Genomic DNA, 17,453 nt, shown 5'->3' on the forward strand with positions numbered 1-17,453 from the left:
CACAGCTTACTAAGAAATATTTAAGGAATTATAGCCGCATAACATGGATACTTGGATAGCGCAGTGGGTGTCAGCCTTCTTTGTTCCACGTCCCTCCCGGCTCCTGGCCCAGCATGCCAAGGGCTACCAGTGACGAGGACTTGACACAATTTCCAATCCTAAGACGTCTCCGTAACACCGTAGCATTATTTGTGCAACTCTTTTTGTGTAGTAAGCGTTCAAGTTTCACAAAAGTCACCCGCTTTGCCTTTAAAAACATATAAATGCAAAATGACCCGTGTAGTAACACGTTGTGGCTCACCGCTGAGTCATGGCCCACTGTTCTAAAATCACGGGAATAGACGGTGAATAGCATAATAATATCCTAAGATTTTCAAATGCCTTGGGTTTACTAAAGTGGTTCTAAGGAAAACATTACAAAGATTGTTGGAAGAACAATATTAGGTGAGTCTGCAAGTAGGACTGAAGACGAATGTGACGAAAACGAAGGAAATATTCAAGATGGGTGCGCAGAAAAAGAAAAAATATTCGAAAACGCAACACTTGACGTGAGTATTGCGGAGCGTTGGGGTGTGAGTGTTAGGGAGGCATGGCGAGGGTGTGTTGCTGTGTAGACAAGGGCGGCGGGCGTGGCCGCGGCAACAGGCTGCTGAAGGACGGGAGTGGTGTCGTGACGGTGTAGTGAGGAAGTGACGGGAGGCGCGAAGATGACTTCACACAGTTTTGATGGTTGTCATGTTAAGGGTCTAGTGGGGAAGGGGGACGTCTGGGTGAGAGCTGCCAGGCCACGGTGCCAGTTTGGGGCCCTGGCGATGGCTGGCATGGCGCTGACGGCGCAGCCCAGCCGAAAAAATATACTCACGAATCTTTTGTTCACTACACTCTGACCTTTGGGCTCAGTTACCAGGAGAAAGAATATATATATATATATATATATATATATATATATATATATATATATATATATATATATATATATATATAAATATATATATATATATAATATATATATATATATATATATATATATATATATATATATATATATATATATATATATATATATATATTTGTGTGTGTGTGTGTGTGTGTGTGTGTGTGTGTGTGTGTGTGTGTGTGTGTGTGTGTGTGTGTGTGTGTGTGTGTGTGTCCCATTATGTTGATGTCAGTAGAGACACGTTCCTGCCTGCACAAAGCGAGAAAGAGAATGAATGGATGTTTTTCTTGCCTCGCCAAGTCAGCAGCGTCATTTTCCTGCGTTTGAACTCGTGTGCCCTGAACCCTCCCCCCACCCCCCTCACCCCCTCCCCCCATCGAAAGGAAGCCTCAGCACTGACGGCCCTGGCGTGGCCTATCATGATCCACGGCACGCCACTCCAGCATTCATATGGTCGTGTCCAGCCGCGAGATGGGAGTGTGTGCGGGGCCGCGTGTGAGTGGGATCTCGGGGTGTTGATTGGACGGGTGGGGGTAGTGAGATCTGTGGGGGGGGGGCGTTGCCCTTGGGACGTGGGTGAGCGAGTGGCCGTGAGGAGCTCTGACGGATGGCCGGGGATGAAGGGCGTGGCGGGGTGGTGAGGAGGAGAAGTTGGGGAGGAGGAGGAGTTATAGTCGTGTGGAGGATGAGTAAATGTTGTAGGGAAAAGAAAAGAGGGGAGGATCAGTAAGAGAGGTAAGGAGAAGGGGAGGATGAGTAAATAAGGGGGGGAGGGTGAGTAAGAGAGGTGGGGAGGGAGAGTAAGAGAGGTGGGGAGGAGGATGAGTAAGGGTGGTGGGGAGGGGGACAAGTAAGGGAGGTGGGGGAGGATGAGTAAGGGGGGTGGGGGGAGGATGAATAAGGGAGGTGGGGAGGAGGATGAGTAAGGAAGGTGAATAGGAGTGATGGGGAGGGTGAGTAAGGAAGGTGAGGAGGAAGGTGAGTAGGAGTGATGGGGAGGGTGAGTAAAGATAAGGGAGGTGGGGAGAAGGGTGAGTAAGGGAGGTGGGGAAGAGGGTGAGTATGGGAGGAAGGGAGGAGGGTGAGTAAGGGTGGGGGGGAGGAAGGTGAGTAAGGGAGGTAGGGAGGAGGGTAAGTAAGGGAAATGGAGAGGGAGGTGAGTAAGGGTGATGGGAAGGGTAAGTAAGGGAGGTGACGAGGAGGATGAGTAAGGGTGGTGGGGAGGAGGGTGAGTAAGAGAGGTGGGGAGGAGGGTGAGTAAGGGTGGTGGAGAGGAGGGTGAGTAAGGTAGGTTGTGAGGGGGGGCTGTAAGGAAGGTGGAGGGAGCATGGGGTGGGGAGGAGAATGAGTAAGGGAGGTGGGGAGGGGGGTAAGGAAAGTGGGGTGGAGGATGAGTAATTGTGGTGAGGTGGAGGGGGAGTAAGGGTTTTAGGGAGGAAGGGGAGTATGATAGGTGTGAAGGATGGTCAGAAAGGGTGATGAGGAGGAGGGTGAGTAAGAAAGGTGGAGAGGAGCGTGAGTAAGGGTGGTGGGGAGGAGGGTGAGTAAGGTTGGTGGTGAGGGGGGGGACTGTAAGGAAGGTGGAGGGGAGGATGGGGTGGGGAGGAGAATGAGTAAGGGAGGTGGGGAGGGGGTAAGGAAAGTGGGGAGAAGGATGAGTAAGAGTGGTGGGGGGAGGGTGAGTAAGGGTTTGGGGGAGGAGGGGGAGTGAAGTAGGTGTGGAGGATGGTCAGAAAGGGTGATGGGGAAGAGGGTGAGTAAGAGAGGTGGGTTGGAGGGTGAGTAAGGGTGGTGGAGAGGAGGGTGCGTAAGGTTGGTGGTGAGGGGGGGGTGTAAGGAAGGTGGAGGGGAGGATGGGGTGGTGGGGAGGAGAATGAGTAAGGGAGGTGGGGAGGGGGTAAGAAAAGTGGGGAGAAGGATGAGTAAGGGTGGTGGGGGGAGGGGGAGTAAGGGGTTGGGGGAGGAGGGGGAGGAGGTAGGTGTGGAGGATGGTCAGAAAGGGTGATGGGGAAGAGGATGAGTAAGAGAGGTGGGGAGGAGGGGGAGTAAGGTTGGTGGTGAGGGGGGGTGTAAGGAGGGTGGAGGGGAGGATGGAGTGATGTTGAGTGGTGAGTAAGAGTAAAGGGAAGGATAAATAGTGGTGAGGAGAGTTATTAAAGGCAGTGGAGAGGTGGATGAGTAAATATCTAATGAACGCCAATAAAGATGATGGTGGGGAGGTGGAAGGATGAGTAAGGAAGGCTTGTGGGAGAGTGAGTAAAGATGGTGGAGGGAGATGAGGAGGAGGGTGATGAGTGGGGAGGACAGTGAGTAAGGAAGATGACAAAACATGGTGGAAGGAGGAAAGGTAAGAGTTACGAAGGGGAGGGAAAGTGAGTAAATTATGGAAGGGAGGAAAATGAGTAAAAATATTAAGAGAGTAAGTAGAATACGTAACGATGGTGGGGCGAGAGGTGAGTAAACGTGATGAATGAGTAACATCAATCAGATTAACTAAAGAAGTGAGTGTGTTGAGTAAGAGAGTACGGGAAGGCGAGTGAGTGAAGGTGGTGGGTCAGAGGGGAAGAATAATGGTTAATCAGGATGTTGGGTCGATGGGGAAGATGAGTAAGGCTAGTGTGTCTCAGGGGAGGAAGGTGGGGTGAGTAAGGGCGATAGTTCAGTAGAGGAGACTAGTGTGAAACCTGCGTGGAGTGTGAAGGGTGAAGAAGGGTGTGAAGGGGGTATTGTTGAACGCTTCCTCCTCCACATCAACTGTTTCCAAAGGCCAAAAAATTAAATCACTCAGGCTCTGTTGATTTGTTTTTAGGTTCATGGTAAAGAAGAAGAGTCAAACTACCACCAGGGTCATAAAACTACCCCTGGAAAGGATCAAATCTCCTAAAAAGCCTTATGAAGTATGTAAGGTTGGGCACGGAAATGTTTAAGAATATGGCAATGAGTCCCGCGCCGAGAGCATACAGTGGTGGTGGGTTGGCCTGTGTAAAGGTGGATGGGTTATGGGTCGGCTGCAAAGGGGGTGTAGCTAAGCAGGTAGTGTAAGGTGTAAGTCTTTTGCAGGTTGACGTTGGGAAGTTTGGTAAAGTGAGACAGGTAAGCATCGTGGCCTACAGGTGTTTCATGGGTTCTGAGAGGAAGGGATGGTGGATGGATCATGGGTTGAGTACGAGATGGGTTAGGTAAGTAGGTAGTAGCAGATGAGTCTTGCTGTGTAACGTTAGGGGAAGGATGTGATGTCGTTGGCTAGAGAAGGTGTGTGGGTCGTGGATGTAGGTAAAGGTAAGGGTGGGGTGGAGACAGGGCGTGGGTTGCCGTCATATAGAGTGATAAGGCGGGAAGGAGCGAGGTGGGGTGCAGGCTTAAGGGTGTGGGCCAGAGAAGGTGTGGTGCGGCGTGGGTCGTGGGAGGAAGGGAAGGTAGGTAGGTAGGTGTGTGGCGGCGGCTGGGCGTGGGCTGCCGGGATAATGGGAGGTAAGGCGTGGGGGAGAGGGGCAGGGCGTGGGCTCCGGGTGTGGGCCAGGCTGGGAGGGAGCGGCACCACACAAAGGGCTCACCAGCCTGGAGAGTGGCAGTGCGCAAGCTGGGGTGTGGGCGGGGTCGAGGGCGTGTCCGTGGCTCGCCCCTCGCTCCACGCCGCCCCTCCCTCACTCACTTGCTCCCCAGCTCCGGCCTCGTCGCTTCGCCGTGTCGCGTCTTGCAAGGGGGTTACGTGAAGGGGTGTCGGTGGGTGTGTGTTTAGCAAGTGTGTGCGTCACCCATCACGCCCACACATTCACCAGACAGTCACACGCCCGCCCCTGCACGCCCGCGCTAGGGTTTGTGGGCCCTGCCACCTTACCGCGCCTTAGAGTCGGCGGTGGCAGGTGTGAGTGCGTACCATCCACCTGCGGCACCGTCTCCCCTCCATCACTGCGTTCCTCCACCCTGGCCTTCTATGCAACACTAACCTGACACAGAAAGGTAAGTGAAGAGGTGCCCGTGTGTCTGTGTGCTCGTAGCCAGGTGTGTACAGGTGTGAGTGTCGTTGGTGTGTCTGGAGCGTCGGTCTTTGTCATGGCCGCTGCGGGACAAAGGTTCCCTCTTCAAAAATAAAGTTACGCAGACTCAGATCTTGGGATTCGCCCTTGTCTGTCATCACCCGTAAACCGTTCAAAGCTGATTAGGACGATTTATTACCATACCCGTCATCATCATTACTCACGCAACAGGGAATCACCGTCCCTGCCACTGTCTATCACCGCCTCTCATCCTGTTTCACCCTGCCATATACCTTCACCCTCTCTTTCTGTTCGTCATTCGCCGCCTTGCCCGAGCACGACTCTCCTGATTAAGCGCCGAGTCACTGGAACACAGGACGCAGTCTCACCTGCCACCCTCACACCGATGATGGGCGTGAGTGAAAGCGAAGGCTGAAAGGGCAAGTTGAAGAGAGAAGACAAGGAGAGGAAGGAAGCCAAAGAAAGGACTCGTAGGACCCCGACGCCTGGGATCACTATCTAGCCAGGACATCCTCGGACGTTGTGCAACAAGTGACTCAAGGGCGCAACAGGACGGGCTGGAGCCGGGAGTAGCGCCGGCTGACCTTGTCTTTTGAGGTCACCAAACGTATACTTTTTTTACGACCGGTACAGCCCATAGGCCTGGCGGGAGGAAGGGAGTGACCGGAGGAACAAGTGACGAGGGAGCTCGAAGAGAAGCTGTTGCTTATCATTATTGATTTAAGAGCATAACTCAGGTGAGCCAAAATTCACTTCGATGTACATGATTCGTGACAGCCTTAGTGCCAGCCCAAGTTAGGTCGCGGCGCGGTGATGAGCCTCGCGAACAAAGGGCGGCGGCGGGCGGTGCGGGGCGAAGCGAGGCGAGGCGAGGCGAGGCGGGATGCGCTGCCTCGATGAGGTTGACGGCAGTGACTTGTGGCTCGGCGAAGACAGCTTACGTGTCCCATTCCTCGTGTGTGAGTGTGTGTTGCACGAGGGTCAGGGCTGGGAGAATTATTGCATGGCACTCAGGACAGAGAATAAGTTGATAATGGGAGTATATTATGCAAGTGTGTGTGTGTGTGTGTGTGTGTGTGTGTGTGTGTGTGTGTGTGTGTGTGTGTGTGTGTGTGTGTGTGTATATATATATATATATATATATATATATATATATATATATATATATATATATATATATATATATATATATATATCTTGAAGAGACAATTTTCGTATATAGGAAGGCGTGGGTGTGGAGTGTAGCACGCTCTAAAACTCCTAAAAATAAAGGTTGCCATTAATTTTATATCAGACGAAATGTCGCATCAATCCATCGTGCTTTGTCATGAAAGGGAAAACCAACTTCCGCAGCAACACGAAGTCCTGGCGCCTAAATGTGAGGCTAAGCGACGAGCAGAGGTTCAGCTGCACCGCCTTGGCCTGGCAGCCTTCTGGGGGAAAAACAGTAATGCATCAAGTGCTGGAGCTGGACTCAAAGATTTTTTGATTCTGCATAAACGGGCACTTATGTATGTATGTCTGTATGTTTATATGTATGTACGATTGTATGTATGTATGTATGTATGTAATAAATATATATATATATATATATATATATATATATATATATATATATATATATATATATATATATATATATATATATATATATACACACACACACACACACACACACACACACACACACAATATTAAAGCCTCGCTAATGAAAGCATTTTTTCTCTGAAATTTAAAAGCCATAGGTTTTTCCTTGTGATTCAGCGCTAAAATTTGAAACAGTAGCCGCTAACTAGTGAAGAGACTGGCGGGGATGCATCAAGGGGATGATGAGGGCCAAAGGCAACGACGAGTTCCAAAAAACTTGTACCAAAGGCACTTTTGGCAGGCACTCACAATACCCGTGTGTGTAGGCGTTTGTTTGTTTGTTTCTCTGTGGGTGTGGGTGTGGGGGGGTGTATGTATGTATGTATGTATGTATGTATGTGTACACTGTGCAAATCCGAGACCACTCTGTCCAGTGTATCCTAATGAGTAGTGAAATGTGGCGATGCCTCTCAGAATATGACATTGGAAATCGTTACTTGAGAGAGAGAGAGAGAGAGAGAGAGAGAGAGAGAGAGAGAGAGAGAGAGAGAGAGAGAGAGAGAGAGAGAGAGAGAGAGAGAGAGAGAGAGAGAGAGAGAGAGAGAGAGAGAGAGAGAGAGAGAGAGAGAGAGAGAGAGAGAGAGAGAGAGAGAGAGAGAGAGAGAGAGAGAGAGAGAGAGAGAGAGAGAGAGTACAAAACCTGGAGTGCGTATCGCCAAGCTCTATCCATCAATATTTTTAACAATATTCATCTTGTTCTAATTTAGCTGGACATGTAAGGCGGCCAGGGAAGGGATTTGGGCCGTGTTTTGTCACTATCCATCATACTCACCTTCCCGACCTCTCACCTTCCCTCTTCACACTTTTCCGCACCTTCTCCCACCTCTGTCAGATAAAAGATGAAGTGCCATTGATATATAACCGGCCAGGACCACTTGTAGACTACTGTAGCTACCTTGCGTCAGTCTGGAATGGGCAGCATCGCATTGGTTTACCATTCAGAGTACGAAAACTCTCACTCTCATTCAATTAGTGTTCATTCTTTTGGGAGTGTTACATTAATCACTGTCCTCACCCTTGTGTTTGGTTTCCTGGTTCAGTGGGTAGTTTGTTGACTGGTTGACTGGTTGGCTGCTGGACATTTGTGTTGGTCTCCTAATTTTATTGTTGGCATTAAAGTCTGGTTAACTAACTGATTGACTAACTTGATAGATTAGGGTTATCTGGTTAACTGAGTAGGTGCCTATCCAGGTATCTACTATCTACTATCTTTCTTACATGTTTGCTGGTTGGTTGGTAATTGTCTGGCTGACTGACTGATAACTTAGCCATCTGAAAAACTAGTAGGCTCGTTCCTGACTGAGTGGCTGACTATATGCCTGCCTGTCCTTTCTCTTTCTCTATGTGTATGTCTGTCTAAGTGATTGTCTAATTAGCTGTCAGTTGTGGGTTGGCTAGCTGGCTGAGTAAATGGTTGACTGACTAACTAACCTTAATATGTTTCTGGTCTTGCTGACTGGTCTGGTGATTAGTTTTCTGGCAGACCGGATAGCTTGCTCATTGGCCGGCTAACCTAAAGTCCATTCGCCTATGGCTCATACTCTCAAACATCTCGGGGATTATACACCCACATTTGATAAGGCTTTTGCAGAGGTTGTGGATATTAGCATGGGTAGCTTTATGAGCCTAGTGATAGTTTGACAAGGGATCTGTACCATGAATGTGAAAAAATACTGAAGAAAACCCGACTAATCTCCTTTGTGATCTATAAAAATATTTGTTCTGAGAGCCGAGAGAGTCCGAGAATACAGGCCTGTGTGATTGTCTCTGGTTTGTTTTCCGTTAGTTCAGTCATTAAAGTACTCGAACTGTGACAATTTCTCGAGCAGTCTGGTTGGTTGGCTGTATGTTTCGCTGGTTGGCTTTCTGGCTCACTGGCTGCCTGGCTGGTTACATCATCACCTCACTCCCGCACACAGCCACACCGCCCCACCCTCACTCACCTCCAGACTGGGCTCTTTCCTCTTAACACGAGCACAATGAGAGAAAAAAAAAGTTAATGTTCTTTCTTTGACTACTTTTCACAACTCGTTTCTTCCCCCATCGCTCCTCCTCGTACCGGCAGCCAGGCAACTCGTCCGGGGAACATTCCACCGTAGTAGCTGTCAGGAACTTTGGCGCTCCCTTCTTTGAGCCGAGTGGGACTGTGAGGAGATCGGTAGTAAAGTAACGATAAAACTGAGAACGAACTCGTGCTAACTTCTGCTACTCCGACTGCCTGTTTAGCGACTTTTTTCCTCGCTCTCTCATTCTTTGTTGGAAATGTTTGAAATCCAGGTAAAGAGAAGAAAGTGAGAGAAAAAGGGGGAGTAGAAGATTATGTGAAAGAGTGAAAGATAGAGATAGAGAGAGGAAGCGAGAGAGTATGCGTGATCGTGTGCGTGTGTAAGGTGAGGGGGAGGGGGGAGGAGGTTGCGTATGTGTATGTGTGTGTGTATGTGCGTGTGTGTGACATGATACCTAGAGGACAATGACCTTCCCTTCTATACATTTTTTTTAGTTCTTTATGACACACACACACACACACACACACACACACACACACACACACACACACACACACACACACATAATATCCATATATATACTTTCTACTGCTTGCAATTTACTTTCTGACTGTGATTTTGTTTCCTTACACACACACACACACACACACACACACACACACACACACACACACACACACACACACACACACACACTTTCGTTCCCTCGTTAAGCTACGCGCGTGAATATTTACACATCGTCCGGAGCCTGACTCTGCATGTCCCAGTACGCCTTGTAATTGGCTTCCCTTGTAGTGCCCGTGTGTGTGTGTGTGTGTGTGTGTGTGTGTGTGTGTGTGTCAGTGTGTGTCCTAGGAACTGCACAAGTGTCCCGTTAATATTAATCAGAGTGTCTCAAGTATTTTGCAGCTGACAGTGACTCGCACATAATTATTCAGAGGATGTGCAAATTTATTCAATATTTAGCTTTGTGTTAAAACATGACCGCCTAGTTCTACACACTTGCATAAAATAACGATTGTAGTGGAACTGGAATCTCTCGTCCTACACAGATTTTAAGTTTATGTGAAATTTGAGTGAAATTTTGTGTTGTAATCTTCACTTTCAATTCAGTATGTAGATTTGTGTTTAAATATGACCGCCTAGTTCAACACACTGGCATATATTAACGATTGTGGTGGAACTGGAATCTCTCGTCCTACACAGATTTTAAGTTTATGTGAATTTTGAGTGAAATTTTGTGTTGTAATCTTCACTTTCAATTCAGTATGTAGATTTGTGTTTAAATATGACCGCCTAGTTCAACACACTGGCATATATTAACGATTGTGGTGGAATTGGAATCTCTTGTCCTAAAAAGATTCTAAATATGTTCGACTCGTGAGAGAAATCTGTGTCGTAATGTTCACTTTTCTGGTATTTCCTTTACCCAAGTTTCGCCTTTACCTAAAATTTTCCGCTATTAGAGAGCAAACATCTTTACATATTCTCTTTCCTTTTGCGAATACATCGTTATTAAACATAGAATATCAATTTTATATGAATCTTTTAGTATTTCGATTTTACGCTTCCTTGGTTGCTGTGTGTGTGTGTGTGTGTGTGTGTGTGTGTTTTATGGGTTTTACGCGTTTGAAACATGAAATCGAAGAAGGAATAGCCCGTAGCAGAAACCGTGTGTGTGTGTGTGTGTGTGTGTGTGTGTGTGTGTGTGTGTGTGTGTGTGTGTGTGTGTGTGTGTGTGTGTGTGTGTGTGTGTGTGTGTGTGTGTGTGTGTGTGTGTGTGTGTGTGTGTGTGTGTGTGTTTGCATATCCCAAGTAAAAAGTGTTTGGCCTGTCCGCGCGCTGACCTGAAATATGGTAAGTTTAAAAATATCACAAAAATACAGAAAGGGGTCAGTTCGAAGAGGAAGTGGAAACGTGTGTATGTGTGTATGTGTGTGTGTATGTGTGTGTGTGTGTGTGTGTGTGTGTGTGTGTGTGTGTGTGTGTGTGTGTGTGTGTGTGTGTGTGTTTCCTTGTGTGTGCTTAAGATATAATAAAGAAAACATTGGACTCAGCGGTTATTAATTGCTTAGGAAATTACATCTTCTCTAAGGTCCATGGTGATGAAGAGAAGGACGACTAAAGGGAAGAGGAGGAGGAGGAGGAGGAAAAGAAGGAGGGGGAGGAGGAAGAGGAGGTAGAGGAAAAGAAGGAGTAAGAGGAAGAGGAGGAGGAGGAGGAGGAGGAGGAGGAATTATAATGAAAAGGGGGAAGGATATAGAAGGGTAAGAGTTGAGGAATAAGACTCAGTTACTTTCCGTGTACGTGTGAGTGTGTGTGTGTGTGTGTGTGTGTGTGTGTGTGTGTGTGTGTGTGTGTGTGTGTGTGTGTGTGTGTGTGTGTGTGTGAAATAGCAAGTATGTATCCTCTATGATATATATTTGAGCAGGTGCAGTAGAATAGAGAATTACAGAGCCACGGCGGTATAAGGGAGTGGAGGTGTAACAATCCAAAGTTTGGGGAGATCGATAAGTGTCATGAAAATTGCACACCAGAAAGTAAAAGCCTGACGGTGAGTGAGAAGAATGTTTTTTTTTACTATTTAAAGATTGACTGAACGCGTTTTCAGGAACCGATACTAGAAATATAGATCGAAAGAATGAATGAAAAACGATCAATTAAAGAAGAAAGAAAAGGAAGAAAAAAGAAATTCCCCAAATGAAAAGATGGTTGAAAATAATAAGAAAATAAGAATTTGTATGTACTCAAGAAAAATCCTAAACAGTATCCAACAGTGTAGTTAAGGAAAAAAAAGAAAAGGAAGTGAAATCAAATGAACGAATAAGAAATGTTAGAAAAAATGAAAAAGCAAAGAATGTAGACAGAAATAAGATTGAAATGAAATGAAATTGATACATTGATGTAAAAGAAAATTCGTGCAAGAAATAAGAAATTAAAGAAAAAAGGAACGAAAAATATAAAATCATGAAACAAGTAGGATGGAAAGAAAATGAAAATTGAAATATTGAGGTAAAATAAAAATGTAGCGTCTTATTCTCTAAAGCGCTTTACTACGAGATCCAGCTCCGTATTCTTGACCTTGTAATATGTGGAGGATAAAGTTAACAATCTTTTTACCCCAATATCACCAAGGTAGACCCACAAGCAGGTAAAAAAAAAGACAGGAGTGTCACGCATCTAGACGAAAATGGATGACGAACAGAAGGAAACATGGGTCAAGTGCACACAAGATCAGGTCATGCCAGGTCACGTCAACCAATGTTTCCTCAACTGTACAAAGAAAACATAAAGAAGATAAATTGCAATGCATGTTGAGGAGTTTAGGAGGGAGGAAGAAAATGTGGCATGTGGATGAAAGTGGTGTCGATGGAGAGATGGAATTATTAACGTACATTGAGTAGAAGGAAAGGAAAAAAGGATAGATGCACAGTTCCCCCAAAAAATGTGTCACGTACTAAGAAAGAGAACGGAGAAAATATGTATTAAAATGAGGAAGGAGGAAGAGTTGGAGGAAAGAAATGGATCACGAACATAGAGGGGTGGAGGAAGGAAAGAGAGATAGATCACGTACATAAAAGAATCAGTGGGGAGAAAAGCCTCACGTACACGAAGATGGGGCAGAAGGAGAAAAGACATTCCTCACGTACAGCGAAGAGAGAAAAAAAAGGAAAGATAACCGTGTGCAAGTTGAAAAAAATAGAAATTGGACAAAGACATGGAAGGAGGAACAGAAACGGACCACACACACAAAGACGCGAAGAAAAGAAAAGAAAAAGGTGGAGCACTGGAGTGGGTCACGAACAGGAAGGAAAAGGTACAAGTGGGTCACGTAGAGAAAATAAAAGAAATAATTGATGGGTCACGTACTACAGGAAAGGGAAGAATTAAAGGGATCACGTACTGGAACCGAAAAGAAATGAAATGATGCACGTTAAAAGAAAGAAAGTGAATAGTAAATGGCTTACCTACATGAAAAAGAAGACAAAATGGATTAGATACAAAAGGACGAAGACAAAATGGATTAGATACAAAAGGACGAAGACAAAATGGATTAGATACAAAAGGACGAAGACAAAATGGATTAGATACAAAAGGACGAAGACAAAATGGATTAGATACGAAAGGACGAAGACAAAATGGATTAGATACGAAAGGACGAAGACAAAATGGATTAGATACAAAAGGACGAAGACAAAATGGATTAGATACAAAAGGACGAAGACAAAATGGATTAGATACAAAAGGACGAAGACAAAATGGATTAGATACAAAAGGACGAAGACAAAATGGATTAGATACAAAAGGACGAAGACAAAATGGATTAGATACAAAAGGACGAAGACAAAATGGATTAGGTACAAGAAAAAGAGAGTTAGGGATCACGTACAAAGGACCAAATGAATAAATGAATCACGTACAAGAAAGACAAGAAAAAATACCACGAAACAGAAAGAGACGAAAGAAAATGAGAAGAAAAACTAGTTACGTACAATATATAAGAAAACACGATACCACGTAGAGGAGAAAGAGAAGAGAAAAAAGGGCAAAGTACAAGAGAGAGAGAGAGAGAGAGAGAGAGAGAGAGAGAGAGAGAGAGAGAGAGAGAGAGAGAGAGAGAGAGAGAGAGAGAGAGAGAGAGAGAGAGAGAGAGATTGATCACGGACAAGAAAGACAAATAAATAAATGGAGCCTTATAAAGAGACACGTATAAAAATTAAAAGAAATAAATTGAACCTTTATAAAGACAGAGAGAAGAAACTGGGATTGGTCACGTAAATGGCGGCAGAGGATAAGAGACGGCCAGCCAGTTACATAAGACAGAAAAAGGGTCAATATAATACGATATAAACATTTGGTCAAGATTAGAGTGATTCGTCTGGAGGTCATGAGGTTTAGGGTGTGGTCGGGTCACTTCAGAGGTCACGGTGTCGCTAGATGGTTGGTTATGCGGGTGTATGGGTGTGTGGTGGTGGTGGTGATGGTTGTTGATGTTTTGGTGGTGGTGGTAGTGGTGATGGCAGTGTCGGTTGTGGTGGTCATGGCTGTTGTGATGGTGGTGATGGTAGTGGCAGTGATGGTGATGGTTGTTTTAGTAATTATAGTTCTGATTGTTGTGAGAGTGAGAGTAGTGACAATGGTATTAGTTTTGGTGGTGATGATTGTGATTGTGCTAATAGTATAATAATAGTGGTGGTGATGGTTGCTATGATGGTTCAACGGTAATGACAGCTGTAGTAGTAATGGTGGTGGTGGTGGTAGTTGTAATGTTGATAGACGTGATGATGATAATGATAAGCATAGGTGGGGTGATTTTATAGTTGACAGTATTTGTGCTAAAGAAAGGAATGGGTTTGGAAGTTTTAGTGTTGGTGATGGTTGTACTTGTAGTGGAACAGGGTGGAGTTATGGTGATTATGTATGTGGCTTAGTGATAGCAGGGATAGTAGATTAGTGGTAGTATTAGTGATCATGGTGGTAGTGGCGATGGTGGTGGTGGTGACGGTTACATGAAAGACTACACCGTTTGCTTGCTTGTTTATTTGTTTGTTTATATTTCTCACACCAGGACAACCTAAGTCAACACACCAACGGCTCCTCCTCGCCTTACTAGTCTCAGCTCGCCTAGACTCACTTGCCGAAGCTAAATAATAACTAGTTACCGAGACGCTGATGAAGATAATTGCAGCGGTATCTGTCGCGCCATCAGCATTATCCCGTAATTACAATGCTTCCTAATACCTGCTTTCCGCTGACGCATGAAGGGCCCGAGGAGACTCACCTGAAGACAACCCGACGCGCACCGGCCCTCACGAACTCGACTCCTACTAATTCTTCCTGCACCCTCTCGCTTGTCACAAACCGACTCGCCCAGCATAAACCGCCCAGCACAAACCACCAGACACATACCACCCAGTACATAAAGACTCGCCCAGCACAAACCACCCAGCACAAACCGACTCGCCCAGCACAAACCGCCCAGCACAAACCGACTCGCCCAGCACATAAAGACTCGCCCAGCACAAACCACCCAGCACAAACCGACTCGCCCAGCACAAACCACTCCAGCACAAACCGCCCAGCACAAACCGACTCGCCCAGCACAAACAACTCTCCTAACTCCCTCCACTCTCTTCACCCCCACCACAAACCCTCCACCCTACGAACACGCCCTCCCAGATTGATGATATTATAGCAGCGGAACAGTCAAAATGGAAGCCTCTACATCGGTTACGGTCTTACGGACCCGCTAATACTGAGACAGCGAGTTTGTACCGGGGCGGGTTAGACTGAGGAAAATTGTTGTGGGGTAAATTTCCTTAATGGCGACTTCCCCAGTACAGCTGCGTAACACCTCACCACCCCTGCAAGGCCCAGCAACGTGTTCCCTTCCGTAGAGCCATGAGCGCAGCGCCGTCGAGTGTTTGTAGAGGCGGCACAGGTAGGGCGGGGCGGGGCAGACCACACCTGGCCGGCTGCTGGTCAATCAATAAACGTGAATGGGTTTCTAAAGAAAGCCACCAGCTGTGACGCCACACTTTGCCTCCCCTTCCTGCACTCCCCTCATCGCCTCCCTGTCTCTCTACCCACCTTGCACGCCCTTTGCCTTACCTTTCCTCCCCTTCACTTCATGCTGCCTCACGTCCCTGCTCTTCCTCCCTCCGTACCTTCCTCTCTCTCCTTCTCTCTCCTCTCTCATGACTCACGCTCGTCACTCGTCGCTCCTGCTGCCCTGCCCTCTCCTCTTTGTTCCTCGTTCACCGTAACACTTTTCCCTTTTTCTGTCGCGTGGTAACAGGTGGGCTCTCCTTCTGTCGGGCCCTGTGTGTGTGTGTGTGTGTGTGTGTGTGTGTGTGTGTGTGTGTGTGTGTGTGTGTGTGTGTGTGTGTGCGATTGCTTTTATGTGTTTGTGTGTTTGTGTTTGTATGTTAGTAGTAGGTGTGTACATTTGTGTGGGATGTATGTATATGTTGCTATATATGTCTGTCTGTGTTTGCCCGTTCTCTCTCTCTCTCTCTCTCTCTCTCAGTATATCCTTATCTATCTATCTATATCTGTCTCTTTCTCTCTGTATGTATCTACAATATATCATTCTGGCTATCCATCTGTCTTCTATTCTATCAGTCTGCCCATTAATCCACCTACCAATGGATCTAAGTCAACCTTTATTTATGTTTCTCCCGCCTACGTCATTCCCTCTCCCTTCATCTTACCCCCCTCCACACACATTCCCCATCTATTCCCCGTCCCTTTTTCACACTCCTTCATCATCCCCATCCATTTTTTCTCCGTTCCTCATTCTTCAACCCCCCACACACATCCTCATCCCCATCCTCAGACCCCCCACATCCCTGTCCATTCCCTATTCCTCCCTTTTCCCCCCACCCCCCACACATCCCCATCCATTCCCTCTCCCTTCCTCATATCTCACATATCCCCATCCCCATCCATTCTCTCTCCCTTCCCCTAACCAATCCCCCCTCATCCATTTCCTTTCCCTTTCTCATACCCCCCAACGCCCACAGCTACATCAGTTCTCTCTCCCTTCCCACTCCCTCCCCACCACCCACCCCGTCCCGCCCCCCTTTCCTTTAGTTATCCCTCTACGCCGCATCAGGGACAACAAAACACCCGCCGGGAAGACGTATTGCTCCTCTCTCGGGATTATTGTTTCTATCGGCAGGAAGTATTAGCTCTCATTTGAGATATAAATTTTTCAAGGATCATCGACCGTAACCCTCACTCTCTACCGCCTCTCTCCTTGTCTTCCACCTCCTCTTCCTCCTGGCCTACCTCCTCCTCCTTCTCCTCCTCCTCCTCCTCCTCCTCCTCTTCTCCATTCACCCACAACTCATCCAACTTCCCGACTGTGGCGTGTTGGTATTTCACACGTTTGGAATTCCTGTTCTGGCCGATTAGTTGCTTTAATGCGTCTCGAGTGCTCGCGTTCGCCTTTACCTTGCTATTTCGTGTCCGCAGAGGGAGGGAGGTGCATGTATTATTCCTTCGTGCATTTTCCGTCGCGTCACGTTACTTAGCTGTATCGGGTGAACGGTGGTGGGGATGATAGTGATGGTGGTGATGTGAAGGTGGAAGCATACGCCGTCTCAGGTGAGTGGAGCCAGGTAACACGCCTCATCACTAAAGGGGAAACAGCATCGCGTCTGTATTACTCGGCCGACGGATGCTGTGGTGGTTCTCTCCCTGCCTCTAACGATGAAGGAAACATTTTACAAGATTATCAAAAATGCATGAAATTAGTGCCGGGAATTTATGCGATGCGCCGGTAACGAGCACATGAAAATACCTGAGCCGTGAAGTGGTGGTGAGAGGGAGAGGAAAGAAGACAAGGCGGGAGGGAGGAAGAGCGAAAGAAAGGATGAGGACATTGACGCTAAGAAGAGGAGAAACCAGCAGCAGAAAGGAGCAGGATATTTTTAACAAAGGAAAAGAAAGAGAGTAGAAAAAGGTGAAGAAAATACTAGGACGAAGAGAGAAAGAGAATGACAACGTGGAGGCTAAGGAAGAAAAGAAGGAATCAGGAGGGAGGCACAGGATATTTTTAAGAAGGAAAAGAAAGAGAGTAGAGAAAGGTGTAGAAAAGGCAAGAGAGAGAGAGAGAGAGAGAGAGAGAGAGAGAGAGAGAGAGAGAGAGAGAGAGAGAGAGAGAGAGAGAGAGAGAGAGAGAGAGAGAGAGAGAGAGAGAGAGAGAGAGAGAGAGAGAGAGAGAACAAGGATACTAAGGAAGAAAAGAAACCAGCATCAGGGAGGGGCAGGATTTTTTTTTAACGAAGGAAAAGGAAACGAAGTGACAAGAGAAACGTGGAGAAAAAAACGCGGTGAAATGCTACGGAAATGTCGATT

At 46.7% G+C, this 17,453-nt stretch overlaps 1 protein-coding gene across 9 annotated transcripts in view; it reads left to right on the forward strand.

Annotated features, from left to right (window-relative positions):
• Positions 1 to 4,575: 4,575 nt before the first annotated feature.
• Positions 4,576 to 17,453, forward strand: part of LOC126995517 (leucine-rich repeats and immunoglobulin-like domains protein 1) — a 173,038-nt gene continuing 160,160 nt past the window's right edge. For 6 of the 9 annotated variants that reach the window (XR_007750353.1, XM_050855122.1, XM_050855120.1 and 3 more), the window contains exon 1: positions 4,577 to 4,897. The gene's annotated coding sequence lies outside the window, so the exon portion shown is untranslated. Of the gene's footprint in view, positions 4,898 to 17,453 lie in introns of all 9 variants that reach the window. The other 3 variants (XM_050855119.1, XM_050855117.1, XM_050855116.1) reach the window with 1 other exon arrangement.

This window comes from Eriocheir sinensis, chromosome 8, assembly GCF_024679095.1.
Source record: "Eriocheir sinensis breed Jianghai 21 chromosome 8, ASM2467909v1, whole genome shotgun sequence".
Lineage (NCBI taxonomy): Eukaryota > Metazoa > Arthropoda > Malacostraca > Decapoda > Varunidae > Eriocheir > Eriocheir sinensis.